The sequence below is a fragment of the Schistocerca piceifrons genome, chromosome 5 (genome assembly GCF_021461385.2).
Source record: "Schistocerca piceifrons isolate TAMUIC-IGC-003096 chromosome 5, iqSchPice1.1, whole genome shotgun sequence".
Classification (NCBI taxonomy): domain Eukaryota; kingdom Metazoa; phylum Arthropoda; class Insecta; order Orthoptera; family Acrididae; genus Schistocerca; species Schistocerca piceifrons.
In genome coordinates this window covers 176,174,372-176,192,512 of record NC_060142.1, presented here as the reverse complement: position 1 = coordinate 176,192,512, position 18,141 = coordinate 176,174,372, and positions in this window count along the sequence as shown.

Below are 18,141 nucleotides of genomic sequence, written 5' to 3'. Positions count from 1 at the left end.
TGCACACAGCACAGCCAGTGACTTTCATACAGAGCGCTACATGGCGTTACCAATAAAAAAACCTAAACAGCCTACTTACAGCAGATCTTCTAGCTCTTCCCTGTCCACTCCTGTTTCTTCTTCTATCACTTCGTCGGCCAAGACTCCCTCCTCGTAGAAGCCTCGAATGTACTCTTTCGACTGGTCTCTCTCCTGCAGTTAATAGTGTTAACAGTGGAACTCTCACTACACACTTCATGTTGCCGTCCATGCTTTCTATCTCACCGATGGTTGTAATGACTTTTCTACATGCTCAGCCAGTACACCCAATAATCAGTTACCTTTCGGTCTTTGCACATTTTTCATTGAGCTATTTTGCCCTATTTTCCTTGGGCTCCCTCTTTATTCCATTCCTGAGTGACTCGTGTTTCTGTATTCCGGAAATTCCCTGAATATTTTTGTACTTCCTTCTTTCGTCGATCAGCTGAAGTATTTCAACTGCTACCCATGGGTTCTTCGCAGTAGCCTTCCTTGTATCAATTTATGTGATTGCCGTTTTTAGAGATGTCCATTCTTCTTCAACTGAATTGCGTACTTAGCTGTTCCGTATCTACAGCCTCGGAGAACCTCTTGCGTGTCTTTTTATTCCTTTGTACAACGACAGTCCCTGCTTTGCACTTTCTTTTCTGACTAGTCTCTTAAACTTCAGCCTACTTTTCAAAAATGGTTCAAATGGCTCTGAGCACTATGCGACTTAACTTCAGAGGTCATCAGTCATCTAGAACTTAGAACTAATTAAACCTAACTAACCTAAGGACATCACATACAACCTTGCTCGAGGCAAGATTCGAACCTGCGACCGTAGGGGTGGCTCGGCTCGAGACTGTAGCGCCTAGAACCGCACGGCCACTCCGGCCGGCCCTACTTTTCATCATTACTAAATTGTGACTTAAGTCTGTATCTGCTCGTGGGTACGCCATACAGTGTAGTGTCTGATTTCGGAATCCCTGCTTGTCTGTGATGTAATCAGATTGAAATCATTCTGTATCTCCAGGCGTTTTACAGGTGTACCTCCTCTCCACGTGATTCTTGAAGAGAGTACTCTCTACTACTCAGTCTTCTTCCTCGTTCGCTCATAGTACCAAGACTATATTCTCCAGTAACGCTTCCTTCTAATTCCTCCCCGCAGCCACACTGCAATTCCCCATGACTGTTACACTATTGTTAGCCTGTCCCTACCCATGTCATTTAATGCAATCCGCAGATCTATGTCTGGCCTTCAAAAACCTCATGCGAAATGTTCATATTTTCTCGTTCGCTACGCGCGAACTATTAGATTAAAGAAAAATGAATAATATTTATTGTAGAAAACTTAATGTAATTAAATTACGTACTGCTATACGTTTTCGCTGCAGAATACAGTACTCGAGTTATTCAAGAAAAACGTGCAAAAGTTACCATCAAACGTAATCCTACTCTCATCCTTCACTAGTCTTTGTAGTACATCGTTCGTGGCACTCTCTCCTACCACTGTACAAAAATATCCGACTACGCAAACTATTCCCGATTATCTGACCTCTATGATTCAGCTATTACGCCACCAGAATAGTCGGCTATTTCATTAATATTATTATGACTAACGTGCTCGCAGGGACAATGAAACAATAATGACCTTCGTGAACGTTACGCTAAAATTAATTATGTTGAAAATTCGATCCAAACTTAATCCTTATGAGAAAAATTTCGTTGTGAGAAGGCCTGACGAACGCAGCGATATAAGTCTTTACTTTAAATATTATAATTCACAAATTTGATAGGTGAAATTTACACAAACTTTGATTTTACAAACGGTCGACTAAGACTATCGCATAGTAATGGCTGTCTACGCAGACAAAAAATGGATCGAATATAGGAAATAATTCGTTGAGTCCCAAATTATTGTATAGTGGTAGGAGGCAATAGCATGAGCAACGTACTACACATCGTAACCGATGGGGTCTGAGTGAGGGAGTAGATGAGCATTTGAAGGTCACTTCGGTACGTTACTGGTGAATACCTCGGAAAGTACTGCTCTAGCGAGACGTGTCCCAGTACAAAATTTACTGCGTTGTATTTACTACAGAGGGGACCGGTTCATTTATCTGTAAGGCTAGTAGGTTGTGCGCAGCGAGCGAGAAAATATGAAAGCCTCACGTTTGGATTTTGACGCCCAGATATAGAATTGCGGTCTGAGTAAAACGCCGGAAGGAACTGATGAATCACTCTGTGTATGTTCGTTTGTGGCATGGTACTACATACGAGGTTAGTCTGAAAGTAAACCCTCAGCATTTTTCTCCTACATTAAGCTGCTAACGTAGTAATCACGAACTTGGTGCACATCCCAAAAACCTATTTATAGCCCACTCCAGTAACAACGTCGTACGTCAAAAGCAGGCAGCACTGCACAAGTTCAGAAATTCATTGATATTGGTGTACTTATGGGGTTCTGCGGTTGAATTCCGTACTGAAGAAGGTCAGAAGCCCATGAAAGGCTGAAGAAGGTCTACGGAAATGTCATGGCGAACTTCAGCACTGTTATACGATTGGTGCATCGTTGTAGAGGAACTGAAGGCAAACACTGTTGTCTAATGCAACGTGGAGCGACCAGCTATTGCTGCACATTTCACACAACATCCACAGTATCGACCACATTCTCAGTGACGACAACCATTTCAAATCAGATGAATTATGTCATCACTTAAGCATCGGTATAGGCATTGTGTTGAAAGACTGGGTGTCTCCAAGATATGTATAATCTGGGTATCGAATATGTCGGCCGACCAGAATAAAGGGGAAAGGAAAACAATTGCACCCAATCTGTTGTAGCACTTCAACGTGGAGGGGGAGGGGTTTTTGGCCAAAATTGAGAGTGAAGCCAAGATTTGGGGTTTGTTTGTAGAATGCGATATCGTACACAATAGTAAGAAAAATTAGCTACAGGGTAGAGTGGCAACTGTCGTGGGAAAGCTGAACAAGAGGAGAAACGATTAGCGATCATGTTAACACAGTAAACGGAAGATTTACTTACATTTCTCCAATCGTATGAAGACTCATTACAGCTAAAGCATCCAGCTATCAATGTCAACTTGACTGAGACTACTGTGTATAGTCAATGTTGCGTCCGTTAGCGAACAGGCTCCAAGTGTGACTGAACGAATGGCTACCGCAGTCCGTTCTACATTTGGGTGACAGATGGCGCTTGTAGTCCAGATTCGCTGGAAGTAGTGTCTCAGTAGGTGTCCACCACTGGGTCGTGCAGACCCCATGCGACCACTGTTGGCCTCGGATGGAAATTTGCCATTCCGTTACGAACTAAAGGCGGCTGAGGGTTGGTATCATATCGTGATATTACACGCTTTTTGAATATGGCTGAAGTATCAGGAGCATGATTGCCTTACAGGTACACGCTGATCAGCCAGAACATCATAGCTACCTACCTAACACACGGTATGTCCACCTTTGGCATGGATAACAGCAGCTACATGTCATGGAATGGAGGCAGTGAGACTTTGGTAGGTTGCTGAAGCGAGTTGACATCACACTGCACACACAAGTAACCTGATTCCCGTAAATGGCGTGGAAGGGGGGGGGGGGCGATAAACTGTGACGCCACACTCAATCAAATCCAAGATGTGTTCGATTGGGTTCAGATTTGGCGAGTTGTGACGCCAGCACATCAACTGGAACTCGTCGTTGTGTTCCTCGAACCATCCCATCACACTCCTGGCTTTGTGACAGGGCGTGTTGTCTTGCTGAAAAATGCCAATGCTGTCGGAAACATAATCGTCGTGAAGGGGTGTACACAGTATGCAAACAGTGTGCGATACTCCTTGGCCGTCAAGATGTCTTGCACGAACTCCGCTGGTAAGGTTGTGAAGGAACTGTTCCCCTGGAAGACGACGTATTCGTGTCCTGTCATCGGCATGATGAAGAAGGTATCGGGATTCAACAGGCCGTGCAACGCCCTGCCACTGCGCCAACGTCCAGTGCCGCTAGGCACGTGCCTATTTCCGTCGTCGTTGCCAGCGTGGCGCTGCTACCATTGCACAAGCATGGACGGAAGACCATCGTTTGGATTGTTCGGTGTACTGTGTTTTCGGACACAACTGTACTCTGCCGAGCATAAAAATCTGATGTTCTACTGTATTGTACTGTTTGGAAGTAAGAACCTAGAAACGATGAAGAGGCTTTGTCCCCGTGATCGTGATAGCCCTCGGTGGTTCACAACCTCACAACAGGCTACAGCAGTCCACTCACGCCACCGCCGCCCCACACAGAACCCAGGGATATTGTGCGGTTCTGACCCCAGTGGAACCCCCCCCCCCCCCCACCCGGTAACATCTAACACCAGACGAGTGTAACCCCAGTGTTTGCTTTGTAGAGTAATTATGGTGTACGCGTACTCGGAAACAGTGTTTGCGTAGCAATCGCCGATATAGTGTAACTGAGGCGGCTTAAGGGGAACCGGCTCGCATTCACCGAGGCAGGTGGAAAACCGCCTTACAAACCATCCAAAGACTGGCCGGCTCACCGGACCTCGACACTAATCCGCCACTCGGATTCGTGCCGGGGACCGGCTCCCCTTCACACCCGGAAAGCAGTGCGTTAATCCGCACGGCCAACCGGTCGGACTAAGTCTTGAAACACGTATGTAACGTAGCAGCGATGGTGAGGCATGATAAAATCTTTGACCAGAGAGCCATTTATCGTAGTTAGTCTGCGCTTGACCGCGCGAGTGTTGGGAGTAGTACGCTAGTAGTCGTCGTGCAGTACAGTCTGTCGATAGCAGTAGCTCAGTTCAGTTGCGTCCAGTAGTCGGTCGGTAGTAGTCGTGCAGTACAGTTGCGAGCAGTAGTCAGTGGGCAGTCTGTGAGCAGTGCAGTCTGTCGGTAGTAGCAGCCCAGTGCAGTTGTGTGATGTAGTCTGTCGGCAGTAGTGGTCTAGTCCTGTCACGGTCGCGAGCGGGACGCAGTCGCAGGCGTCGACATGGGTCTCTGGTCAAGATGCTGAATGAGGTATATTGTTAATGTAGGTAACCATCAGATGATGTAAAGTTTATTTATTGTAATTAATTTTCAACAAGTGCCCCAATAATAATTTTGATTTCAAAGCAATATTTTTAACAAACGAACTATTTAATTGGACGAACGATTCCCTTCCATTTCCTTTAAAGAAAAGTTTCAGTTAAATTTCAAAAAAATATATATATATTATTTGCAATGCAGTTCCTCCAAGCCGTGGCCAACAATAAGAGCAGAAATTTGACATGCATTTTCAATGAGGTAAGAAATTAATTATGATTTTTTGCACAGGGCCAAAGACCGATATTTCGGTTTAATTGAATTTTCATTATCACTGAGATTTTCTTATCACTGACTTGACTTTCATTTTTTTGTGAGGAACTTATACTTGGGTCAGATTGCTAATTTTTGTTTAATTGTCATTGTCAGTAGATTTCATTGCGGGAGGTTATACTTGGCTCCCATTTATTATTATATTTTTATTCAAATATTTCGGTGGAGAGGTTACACTTGGCGACACCCAGTCCAGGATCGTATTTCGTTGAGAGTCTTTTGAAAAACAGTCAGATATCTGCTCTTATTTGCTTAAATATAATTAGGATTTGGCGCAACGCTTTTACTAATCGTGTGACTTTTTTTCTACAGGTCAACGGCAATTCGTTGCTCTGTTGTATTTGTGTGTTGCTTTTGCATTGTGCTTATTTATTTTGTGAAAAATTTTGACTATTGTAAAAATGCCGCGAAAGACTGTGAATAGTGTATCGCGAGGTATTATGAATGAAATTACCGGCTTAAACAACTTAACCGATAGTAATTGTGACACGCAGTGTAATGATGACAAACCTGCGTTCACTAACAATCAGTGCATTCCAACCACTAGTGATGACTTTTACCTTAATGATGAACAAGCGAACTCAATTGTCTCGTCTGTTAATTTGACGACAATTGATGACGCGGAGCGGTCTATAGTAATGAGCGCTGCACAGCTTAACACAACCGGTTTACTAAATTCACGTGACGAACAGACAAATTTGTCCAATGAAAATGGACAGTGTTCTGAAAGTACGACGGATTTATTTAATTCCGAAATAATGTCTGACAGTGTACATCCGACTGACAAACCTTTTTGTAAATCTCAAAATAACCAAATGGTTACAGAAAGCGAAACAATTCCAGATCCACCATTAAACAGCACAGAGAATAGAAATGCTGACTTTGAGTCGAATCCAATTATGGCTACAAATGACTAAGCAGTTTAATGAAAGATTTGATAACAATTCCAAACAACAGAGTGAACAGGCCAAACACTTAAATGAAAAACTTGACAATAATGACGAAAATTTCAAACAACTTAGTGAGCAGAACAAACAGTTAAATGAAAAATTAGACAACAGCTCCAAACAGCTAAATGATAAATTAGACAACCGTTCCAGACAGCTTAGTGAACAAATTAGAGACGTTGCCGCGCAGTGCTATGACACTAAGGAACAGTTGCGCATGGAAATTGAGGCTTGTTCAAAAAAAAGTAGCGAAGAAATTAGGTCTGTTGCTCAGGAATTAAGGGAAATGCAAACAGCCGCAACAGAAACACTCAGAGATGAAATTAGCGGAGTCCCTAAACAATGCTCTGAAAAGGCTACACAATTACGTGACGAGTTTAGAACAATGACTGCAGAACTTTCGCGCGCAATGGATGAAAAGATAGACACGAAATTCGACCAACAGAACTCTCAAATTGACGAACGCTGTAATCTTCACATACAAAACAGTGATACGCGTTTCCGCAAATTTGTTCAGGATCAAAACAAAGTAAAACGACAAGTCATGGAAACAATCACTGCACAAAGACAAGAAGACAAACATAAAATGTTCGCGAAAGCGAAGACATATGTAGACAATAATATTGCTACAGTGTCCGACGAAATTAATTCCATCAAACAGTCGAACACAGAATTACGTGACGAAATTTCCAATCTTAAGTCGAATACAGACACATACACAACCGATTTTCCAACAGTGACCGACAGACTAGAACAATTAGAACTAGCACATGATTCAGATGTCGTCAAAACTGACGTTAAAAAACTGAATGAAACTACGCCTAAATTGCAAAAACAGATTAATGCCACTGACACTAAAACCGATGATCAGGCAAAATTACTGACTGAAAAATATGATGAATTGGCCAGTCGTATTGATGCTATCGAAAGTGCTAATGACAATAAATCAGACGATACTTCACCGGTTTCATTTAATCAAACACCTGAATTTCAAAATTTACAACAGACAATTAATGAGATCGATTCGTCTAATAACACGTTGCGTAGGAAGTTGTCAAGTTTACAACAAGAAGTAACAGAGATGAAAAGTATTTTAGTTAATAACACATCACAGCAGACGCCACTTTGCGAACATTTGTCAGACTCGCGCAACGCGTATAATTTGGGTAATCTACAGAGAGTACGGGACTTAGATTCCGAACAACCACAGTTCAACAGATTTTCTTACAATCCTGAACCTGTTCCATCACACAGAGACGATAATTTCGATTACAAACATTTTCTGTCAATGAGAAAGTTTAAAGTGTTTAAAAACGACAGAACACAGATTCACCCACTGGATTGGATACAACAGTTTAGCTTTGCTTTTCCACCGACTTGGCCCGTTACGCATAAACTTGAATTTATTTGCAGTTTTTTGGAAGGAGAACCGGCAACTCGTATGAGAGCGATCGCGAGACAATGCTATTCGGTAGAAGAGTTTCAGAATGCTTTTCTATCAGCGTATTGGTCGAAGACTACACAGCGCGGAATTAAAGACCAGTTAATTAGCTTACCAATTATGAGAACACAAATTTTCCCAGTGTCACGCAATTTTTTGAGCATATGGTGCAACAAAACCAATACCTGAGTGAACCGTACAGTGAATCTGCACTTACACAATTATGAATTTCCAGATTACCACGGTCATTACGAGTGTCACTTCTAACGGGCCAGCAAAAAGAAAACATTTCAGCATTCAGGGATCTGTTGCAGCTTTTAGAAGTACAGCAATCTGATTATTCATTTGTAAACAAAAATTTTTCTTATATTAACCAAGGTCAACAAAAGTACAGCAATTATGATCAGACACGTAATTTCAATAGAAGAAGTAACAGACGATTTAGGAACCTTTAATAACAGCCAAAATTCTAATTATCAATATCGTCAAAATTTTCAGCAACAGGAACCCCTCTTTAGTAACAATAGAGGTGTTTCACAACAACAACATCAAAGCCAGCCGGTTAGCATACCTAACCAACAATGGAATGCACAAGGTCAACCAGGCTTTAATGTTCCGCCGCGTGCACGTATAGTCCCAGATCCAACAAATAGTAACGCACGGCAGCAAGGAAACAACGACGTACAAAGAAGACAGTATTTCAATTCCTATCGCAATGCACCGTATAGGAATGACTATCACGACAGACGTAAAAACGATGAGCACAATTATCAGCGTACATATAATAACAGTCGGTCTCACCAACAGCAAAATCATACGCAAGAACATATTCTCATGAATGAACCCGACAGTAGGTACCATCCAGAACGTAATACGTCTGGAAGAAGTAATAGAACAGTTCAAATAGTAGAAATGCCACAACATCCAGCTGAAAATAGTAACACATCAGATAGAATCTGACTAGATACTGTACAACTCGCATCTTCCAGTAACACAAGCACTACCTTTGACACGCAAAATGTAGTTCACGAAAATGTAATTACTTTTGACGACATACGAGACACTCTTTTACAGAAAAGACATGTTGTTCAGAAAACTATTTCACATCCTGTCATCGAAATTAAAATTGGTTCATCGAAATTCTCAGCAGTAATTGATTCCGGATCACCTATATCAGTAATAAATGAAGAAACTTTTAACGAGTGTAACAAAGAGAATACCTATCCGACATTACCTTTAGGCAAAACAAAAGTGAAAGGAGCAGTATCGAGTAAAGCAGTAGACGTTAAATTACAGACGCATTTATCATTTTGTATTGGAGGTCACACCTTCCACTCAAATTTTTGGATTGTTCCTTTATTGACGACAGACGTTATTTTAGGTACGAATTTTCTGGTGCAACACGACGCAGTTATTGATTTTCAGAATTCGTATTTAATGTTAAAGGATGAAAATGTACAACTTGCTTTAGAATTTCAGCACTCACTATCTGCGGAAGAACAAACAATAAATCGCACAGAGGTCATTTCCGTATCACGTAACATAGACTGTAATCCCACATTGTTCACTGATACGTACGTACACAACTATAATACTCCAGACGAAACTGACTACGACGTAATGCAGATGATTTCCGATAAGGTTAAACAAAGCAGTGCAAATACAGACGACGAACGCACGCAGTTACACAAAATTCTTTTACAGCAAGCTCCAGTTTTTGACAACATTCCTGGTACTATGTCCGGTTTTATGTATGAATTTCAAGTCAAACAGCACGACACATTTAGAGCAAAGCATTATCCCATTCCATATATCCACAGAGAACAGGTTAAAAAAGAATTGCAGGATATGCTTGACCAAGGAATTATTGAACCAGCAGTTAGTCCGTACATAAACCCGCTGCATATTGTTAAGAAAAAAGATGGCTCACTTCGCCTCGTACTTGATTCACGTCACATTAATGACATTATTATTAATGAAACAGATCGACCACAGACACTAGAGGAACTTTTACAGAAATTTCACGGTACAGCTATTTATTCTACACTAGATTTGAAATCGGGATTTTGGCAAATTCAACTTCATCCGAATTGCAGAAAATATACAGCTTTTCTTTGTTTTGGCGACTGTTATCAGTTTTGCAAATTACCGTTCGGGTTAACTATTTCTTCTGCAGCTTTTATTCGCGGTTTGAACACAATACTTCCGACAGAACTTAAGGACAGAATTACGACGTATGTAGACGACATTCTTATCGCAGAAGCCAACTGATCTGAACACAATCTGATTCTTGAACAACTGTTACAAACTTTTCATGCACAAGGACTTACAGTTAACCTTAGTAAATCGCACTTTGGCAAAACTTCTATATAATTTCTTGGACACGTAATTTCAGCAGAAGGCATTGCGCCTGATCCGGAAAAACTTCAAGCTCTTCGTGACATTACTGTTCCTACGACGAAGAAGCAATTACGCAGTTTTTTGGGCTTAATTAACTTTTTTCGTAAATTTATTCATCACTCTGCTTTAGAAACACACAGATTATGCCAATTAACAGGTAAAAACACTATTTGGTCATGGGATAAGCAAGCACATTCTGAATTTGTGAACCTGAAACATGCTTTGTTGAATGCTCCACTTTTGTCGCACCCAGATCTTACTATAAATTTTTCCATTGCCACCGACAGTTCCAATACCGCTTTAGGCGTACACATTTTCCAAGAAATTGAAGAAGATGGTTCAATAGTAATTAAAAACATCGCATTTGCAAGTCGCATTCTGTCACCTGCTGAACGAAATTATTCTGTTACAGAACTTGAAACATTATGTGTTGTATAGGCTTTTACGAGATTTCTGCACTTTCTTTATGGCAGACATACCACCGTTTACACAGACCACAGAGCGATACAATTTTTACTTTCGGCTAAATTCACTCACGACAGATTAAGCAGATGGAAACTTTATTTACAGGAATTTAATTTTACAATAGTTCACATTCCCGGCACACAAAATGTTATAGCAGACGCACTATCGCGTTCTCTCGGCAACAATCAGCAAGACGTAGCAACAAACTTCTGCAAAGCAAATTTCAGTGTCATGTACATTCAGCAAGTTGCATTTGAAAACTTTATTTCATCGTCATTGCAGGACATAGCACAAGAACAAAATAAAGACAATGTGTGGAAAAAAATTAAACACCTTTGGCAAGATAAGAATAATGTTACGATTAGAAACCATTACACTGTACGCAATGACATTCTGTTTCGCCGCTCTCATCCTGACAGCAACAATTGGTTATTATGCATTCCTGACGAACTGGTTAACAAATTAATCTGGTACACTCATTTAAGTTACGCACATTACGGAGCACAAAAATGTTTTCTTATACTGAGACAGAACTGTTATTTTACCAACATGGAGAAACGTATACGACGAGTTTTAGCGTCTTGTAAAATTTGCCAGAAAGCTAAGTCAGACACCACTTCACATATTCCTCCTTTATATCCCATTGTACCTGTTAAATTAAGACACATGGCCGCAGTAGATATTTTTGGTCCGATTCCGAGAACTAACAGAGGTTTTTGCTACATCTTTGTCGCTGTTGAGCTCACTTCAAAATTTGTTACTTTCACTCCATTACGCAAAGCTACTGCTAAAACTGTTTCGAAAGCATTTGTAAAACATTTTCTATTTCATGTAGGGCATGTGATGAGAGTAATTTCTGACAATGGATCTCAATTTCGTTCTGGCATATGGACACGCATGTTACGAGCTAGAAACATTTCTCCGATTTATATATCCAAGTACCATGCTTCTTCGAACCCTTGTGAACGGTTAATGAAAGAAATTGGTAAGCTGTGCCGAATATACTGCCACAAAAGACATATTGATTGGGATACACACATACTCTCATTCCAAGATGTAATTAATTCCATTCAAAATGAATCCACTATGCAATCTCCGTCTGTTATATTGAAAAACGTTGAACCACCAAACAAAATTAAAGAATTAGTAAACTTCCCTAAATGTCGTCGACTAAGACACCACGAAATAATTGACATTGCGCTGAACAACATCAAACGTGCCGCAGAGCGCCGGAGAAGACAGAAAAAACAGGTTTGTACACGCCGCGACTTTCACGTTGGACAGAAAATATTAGTACGTACACACTATTTATCCAGTAAATTAAAAGGTAAGTGCAGTAAATTTGAACTTCTATACGCAGGTCCATATAGGATTCGCAGCATTCCTCATTCGAATGTGGTACACGTCGAAACTTTGAGAACCAGAAAATCGAAAGGCAACCACCATTGGTCAAATATTAAACCCTTTATTGAATGAAGACACCTTATGATTCGACACACTATGATGCCATTTACTAATTTTTTTATGACCACTTATGCAATTATATTCACATGACTAATTATTGATGATTATCGTATTTTTTCTTGGCAAGTGCCCGGCAAGGTAAGGTTAGCAGGTCGTTTTTCTTGTCGTTACACATCAGACCGAGCACATTTTCCATTTTTTTTTTTTGTGTATATGATTGTACTCCAGTTTTTTTTGTACGTACTGTGAAATAGTTAAGATATAACACACACCAGTTGACTTTGACATTTGTTGCCCTATGACACCTCAAGATCGTGACTGTTTTACATTTTGCTGCTGTATTGTGATATTCTCTGTACATTTTGGCTTTGAACACTGTAAATGTCTTTGACACATTACGTTTTCTGTCATGTTATGCTGTATGGTTAATTATGTTACCATAAACCAGTCATTATTTAGTGGGTATATGATTTAAATGTAAGACATTAATCTCTGTTCATCAATTTCAGAAAGAAATGATGCGTATAAGAAATAAATTCAACAGAAATGGGAATTTCACCTACGGAATGATCGAAAGAAGATGCAATAACTTTATGAGGAAGAGTAAATCGATCAGGATTGACAAGCATTAACAAGAATATACTATACTCATCGTAGAATAGCAGTCTTAACTAACTTTTTCTTTCAGAATACAAGGTGATTGATGCAGGCTGTCAGACAGAACTACACATCTTAGTTTTAGTGATGAAATATGCCAGAGATAAGGAATAGTTGTGTAATGAGTAATGATGTGATTTTTTGCAGATGATAATGAATACTGATGAATAATGATGAAGAATATGCTGTTATGAATAATGAAGTTTTTCTTTACAGGTGATGATAATAATGAAGTTATGATAATATGGATAATGAAGTGATTGATAATGAAGTTTTTTCTTTACAGATGAGGATAATGTTGAAGTTATGTATTTATGCTATGTAGTTATTTAAGTATTTGTTGCAGTTTGTTTTGACAGCAGGTGTTATATTGCATAGTAGGATGACGGAAAGTTTTGGAAAGGACAGCTATGGAACACATTTTTATACACATTTCACTACCTGTTAATTCGAATTTCACTACTTTTCAGCATAGTGTGCGTTTCTTCTTTCAGGTCAATAATCCATTTTGTATTTTTTCAGGAGAAGTTTTTCATGATACTTACTAAACCTGTTACTTATTATACCTGTTCTAGTACTTGCATTTTTATTTTTTTTTTACCCATTTGTGTTTATCATTTATAAATGTGATCACATATACTGCCTTGTTACATAACCTTGCTACAGCTGACTCATGACGAATGACGTTACCTATCCTCATTTGCAGCAATAGGTCAAAAGCAAATAGTGCTATGCCTCAGCAATTATTTATCGATCCCAACGCAATGCATTGCTAACAATAAAATGTATTACCAGTCCCAAATAGTGATACCAGTTTGAGAAAGTTCTGAGTAATGCTGATCAGCTCTGAATAGTATGTCACTTCAGTAATGATTTCTTAATGATACAAAAAAATATATATAAAATAATGCTTTGTAACTGGCCAAGGACTGCCACTGTTTATGGTAATGAGACTACTTATAATGGCCATGATTATTAATGCTATGACTGTAATTAACTGATTTTTAATAATGACTTCGTAATGATCTGAATAATACTGAATGAGGAACAATGTTTTATTGTAATGAGACTACTTATAATGCCCATGATTATTAATGCTATGACTGTAATTAACTGATTTTTAATAATGACTTCGTAATGATCTGAATAATACTGAATGAGGAACAATGTTTTATTGTAATGAGACTACTTATAATGGCCATGATTATTAATGCTATGACTGTAATTAACTGATTTTTAATAATGACTTCGTAATGATCTGAATAATACTGAATGATGAACAATGTTTTATTCTATTCAATACTTGCTGGCCACTGAGTGCCAATAATTAATGTCACTCAATGAATTATGTTATTAATTATGCCATTAATTAGCTCTTGTTTTCAGTGTTGAGTTTTCATATTTTGGTAAATGACCAATGAGCGCCAATAATTTGTATCACTCAATGTATTATGTTAATGCTAGGCCAATAATTGACTCTCCTTTTCAATTAAGACTTCTGATGAACATTATTCTGTGATACTAAATATGCTTTGTAACTGGCCAAGGACTGCCACTATTTATTGTAATACGATTACCCATGATCCCAATAATTTAATTTTGTGAACATTATTCTGTAATACTAACTACATGGTACAGAAATGTTCAATAACTAGGCTAAGAATGCCGCAAACTACTACTGTAATTCTCAGTATTATGTGACTTAATGTCCTTCACCTTATGAGCTAACTACCCTGAATTACTGCAATGTCGATTTGTCCTGTCCATCCTCATGATCATGGAGCACTATATTTGGTTTTTGCACTAATTCTACGTTGGTGTGCCTTGTAAGAGCGTGGTGTTAACACGACATGCTGTCCACCACCATGACCGATGAAGACGTTATTATGGTCCCACTGTTTGGTGTACCTAATGTACTGCCAAAATGAAAACATGGAACATTACTACGACAGTTCAGTGTCTTGCCTACGCTGATAAATTCTGATGGGAAAAGAACTTCAAATTGTGTCACTTGGTGTTGTACTTCTGTGGAAAGATATGGACTTTCAGAACAGCTGTGTGCAATCTAAAGAGCTACAACCACGATGCAATCCTTCCCTTTCCTATCCTAATTCTTGTCACATAGTGAAAATCATTTTTTTTGCTAACATCATTTATGTTCATGGGTTATACATTTTTTTTTCGATTCGCTGAACTCCAGTGCGAGTACACTTATGGCACTTGTCGACATGATTTTTTTGCCATTATGTTTATTTATTGCGAAAATGCTAAAGACATTTTTTCGATTTGTTCTGAAGTACAGTATATGTGCACTCTTGTCTTTTATATTGTATATACATTTTTTATTTTGATGATATGTTCTGAACTACAGTGCATGTGCACTTATGTTAGGTGTTAATATGTTTTCTACTGAACTTCAGTGCCTGTGCACTTTTCTCTTTTTTCAATATGATTTGTACTCATTCTGTATATTCAATACTTCAGTGCGTATGCACTTATGTCATTTGTTACTCATTGTATATACATTTCGTCATTTGCTGATATGTTCTCAACTCCAGTGCGAGTACACTCATGTCACTTATCAACATGATTTTCTGCCATTCTGTTTATTTGTTCTGAAAATGCTAAAGAATTTTTTCAGTGCGTGTGCACTCTGTTATCTGTCAAATAATTTGTATATACATTTTTCTGATTTGCTACTATGTTTTGTACTCACATTTTGTCTTTGTCTGATATATTTTGTACTCGGTGCATGTGCACCACATTTAATTTATGTACCACATTTGAATATTCTGTAAATTGTAAAAGTTTATTAATTAAAGAAAAAATTTCTTGCGATGGCAAGTCCAAATGACTCACCATCGCTGCCAAATTTTTGCCCCCCCAGTGGAGGGTTATGAAACAGGTATGTAACGTAGCAGCGATGGTGAGGCATGATAAAATCTTTGACCAGAGAGCCATTTATCGTAGTTAGTCTGCGCTTGACCGCGCGAGTGTTGCGAGTAGTACGCTAGTAGTCGTCGTGCAGTACAGTCTGTCGATAGCAGTAGCTCAGTTCAGTTGCGTCCAGTAGTCGGTCGGTAGTAGTCGTGCAGTACAGTTGCGAGCAGTAGTCAGTGGGCAGTCTGTGAGCAGTGCAGTCTGTCGGTAGTAGCAGCCCAGTGCAGTTGTGTGATGTAGTCTGTCGGCAGTAGTGGTCTAGTCCTATCATGGTCGCGAGCGGGACGCTGTCGCAGGCTCGACATGGGTCTCTGGTCAAGATGCTGAATGAGGTATATTGTTAATGTAGGTAACCATCAGTTGATGTAAGGTTTATTTATGGTAATTAATTTTCAACAAGTGCCCCAATAATAATTTTGATTTCAAAGCAATATTTTTAACAAACGAACTATTTAATTGAACGAACGATTCCCTTCCATTTCCTTTAAAGAAAAGTTTCAGTTAAATTTCAAAAAAAAAAAAATATATTATTTGCAATGCAGTTCCTCCAAGCCATGGCCAACAATAAGAGCAGAAATTTGACATGCAGTTTCAATGAGGTAAGAAATTAATTATGATTTTTTGCACAGGGCCAAAGACCGATATTTCGGTTTAATAGAATTTTCATTATCACTGAGATTTTCTTATCACTGAATTGACTTTCATTTTTTTGTGAGGAACTTATACTTGGGTCAGATTGCTAATTTTTGTTTAATTGTTATTGTCAGTAGATTTCATTGTGGGAGGTTATACTTGGCTCCCATTTATTATTATATTTTTTATTCAAATATTTCCGTGGAGAGGTTACAGTCTGATGTTAGTTCCACCACAGTTTGCCGCCTTTCCTTTTTTACCAGTCTGCCTACGACGTCCGACATCTGTTATGAGGGGTGGCCGCCCAATACCACGACAGCTGGACGTAGTTTCACCTCAATTTCTTCACGTGTGGAAGGACTCACCATAGCATTCCCCGAACACCCGACAAATCGTCCAGTTTCCGAAATTCTCGAGCCGAGCCTCCGGGCCATCACAATCTGCCCTCCCGAAATCTCACATCGCGCGCCTTCGCTTTTCTCACACGGACAGCACGCTTACTGAAACTACATGCACCGTGCTTATGTCTGACTAGCAGTAATTTCTCGCCAGGTAACTTTGCTGCTGACTTGACGGGTTTACATCGATAGTAGGTCGGTGGTCATAATTTTCTGGCTGATCAGCGTTTATGAGCCAGCTGACATAAAAAACTAACTTTTGTATTCGTTGCACTACATGAATATTTACTAGGAATCTGGCACGCCTTCTTTTCTCGTTAGCGGATTCCCAGCACACTGTAGAACAGAATCAGTTCAAAGGAATGAGATTTGTCATCGCAAAGGACTTCTTGAGCGAAGTTCTAGTGGACTTCTGACGGCAGAAATGCGTCGTTGTCGGTTCCGGTTCCCGTGCTTCTTGGAGGAAGAGGGCAAAAAAGGTTGGAAACTTTTACAAAACATTTACGCGACGTTGGGGGAGACTTGCGAGGGGAGCGACGCGACTGTCCTCGTCACCCCTCGGCGAAGCTGGCGCTTCCTCAGCCCTGGGGGCTGCAGGCGGAAGGACGGCTACGAAATCGCGGCTGCCTGGGCCGAGCTGCGACGTTCCGGAAGCTTTCTGTCGGCATCCGCCCCAGCGCTGAAAGCGCCGCCTCTCGCCCAGAGTGAGGGGACACTCGCGGCGGCGATAGGCGCGAATAAAGCGGCGCGTCGGGGCGCCAATATACCGACACTCTGCCAGCGCCCGGCTCCCTTCACCCTTAACACAGAGAAATGGTGGGTGGTCCGCCGGTGGCAGGCTTTCGTATGCGAGCCACTGCCATATCTCGCTAGCTGCACACAATTCTATGGGATGACAACAATTGTAATAGGTGAGCTAGCGTATGACATGCAGACAAGTGGTGCACGCCATATGATACAGTGCACTACATCTACATCTACATCTACATTTATACTCCGCAAGCCACCCAACGGTGTGTGGCGGAGGGCACTTTACGTGCCACTGTCATTACCTCCCTTTTCTGTTCCAGTCGCGTATGGTTCGCGGGAAGAACGACTGTCTGGAAGCCTCCGTGCGCGCTCGAATCTCTCTAATTTTACATTCGTGATCTGCTCGGGAGGTATAAGTAGGGGGAAGCAATACATTCGATACCTCATCCAGAAACGCACCCTCTGGAAACCTGGCGAGCAAGCTACACCGCGATGCAGAGCGCCTCTCTTGCAGAGTCTGCCACTTGAGTTTGCTAAACATCTCCGTAACGCTATCACGCTTACCAAATAACTCTGTGACGAAACGCGCCGCTCTTCTTTGGATCTTCTCTATCTCCTCCGTCAACCTGATCTGGTACGGATCCCAAACTGATGATCAATACTCAAGTATAGGT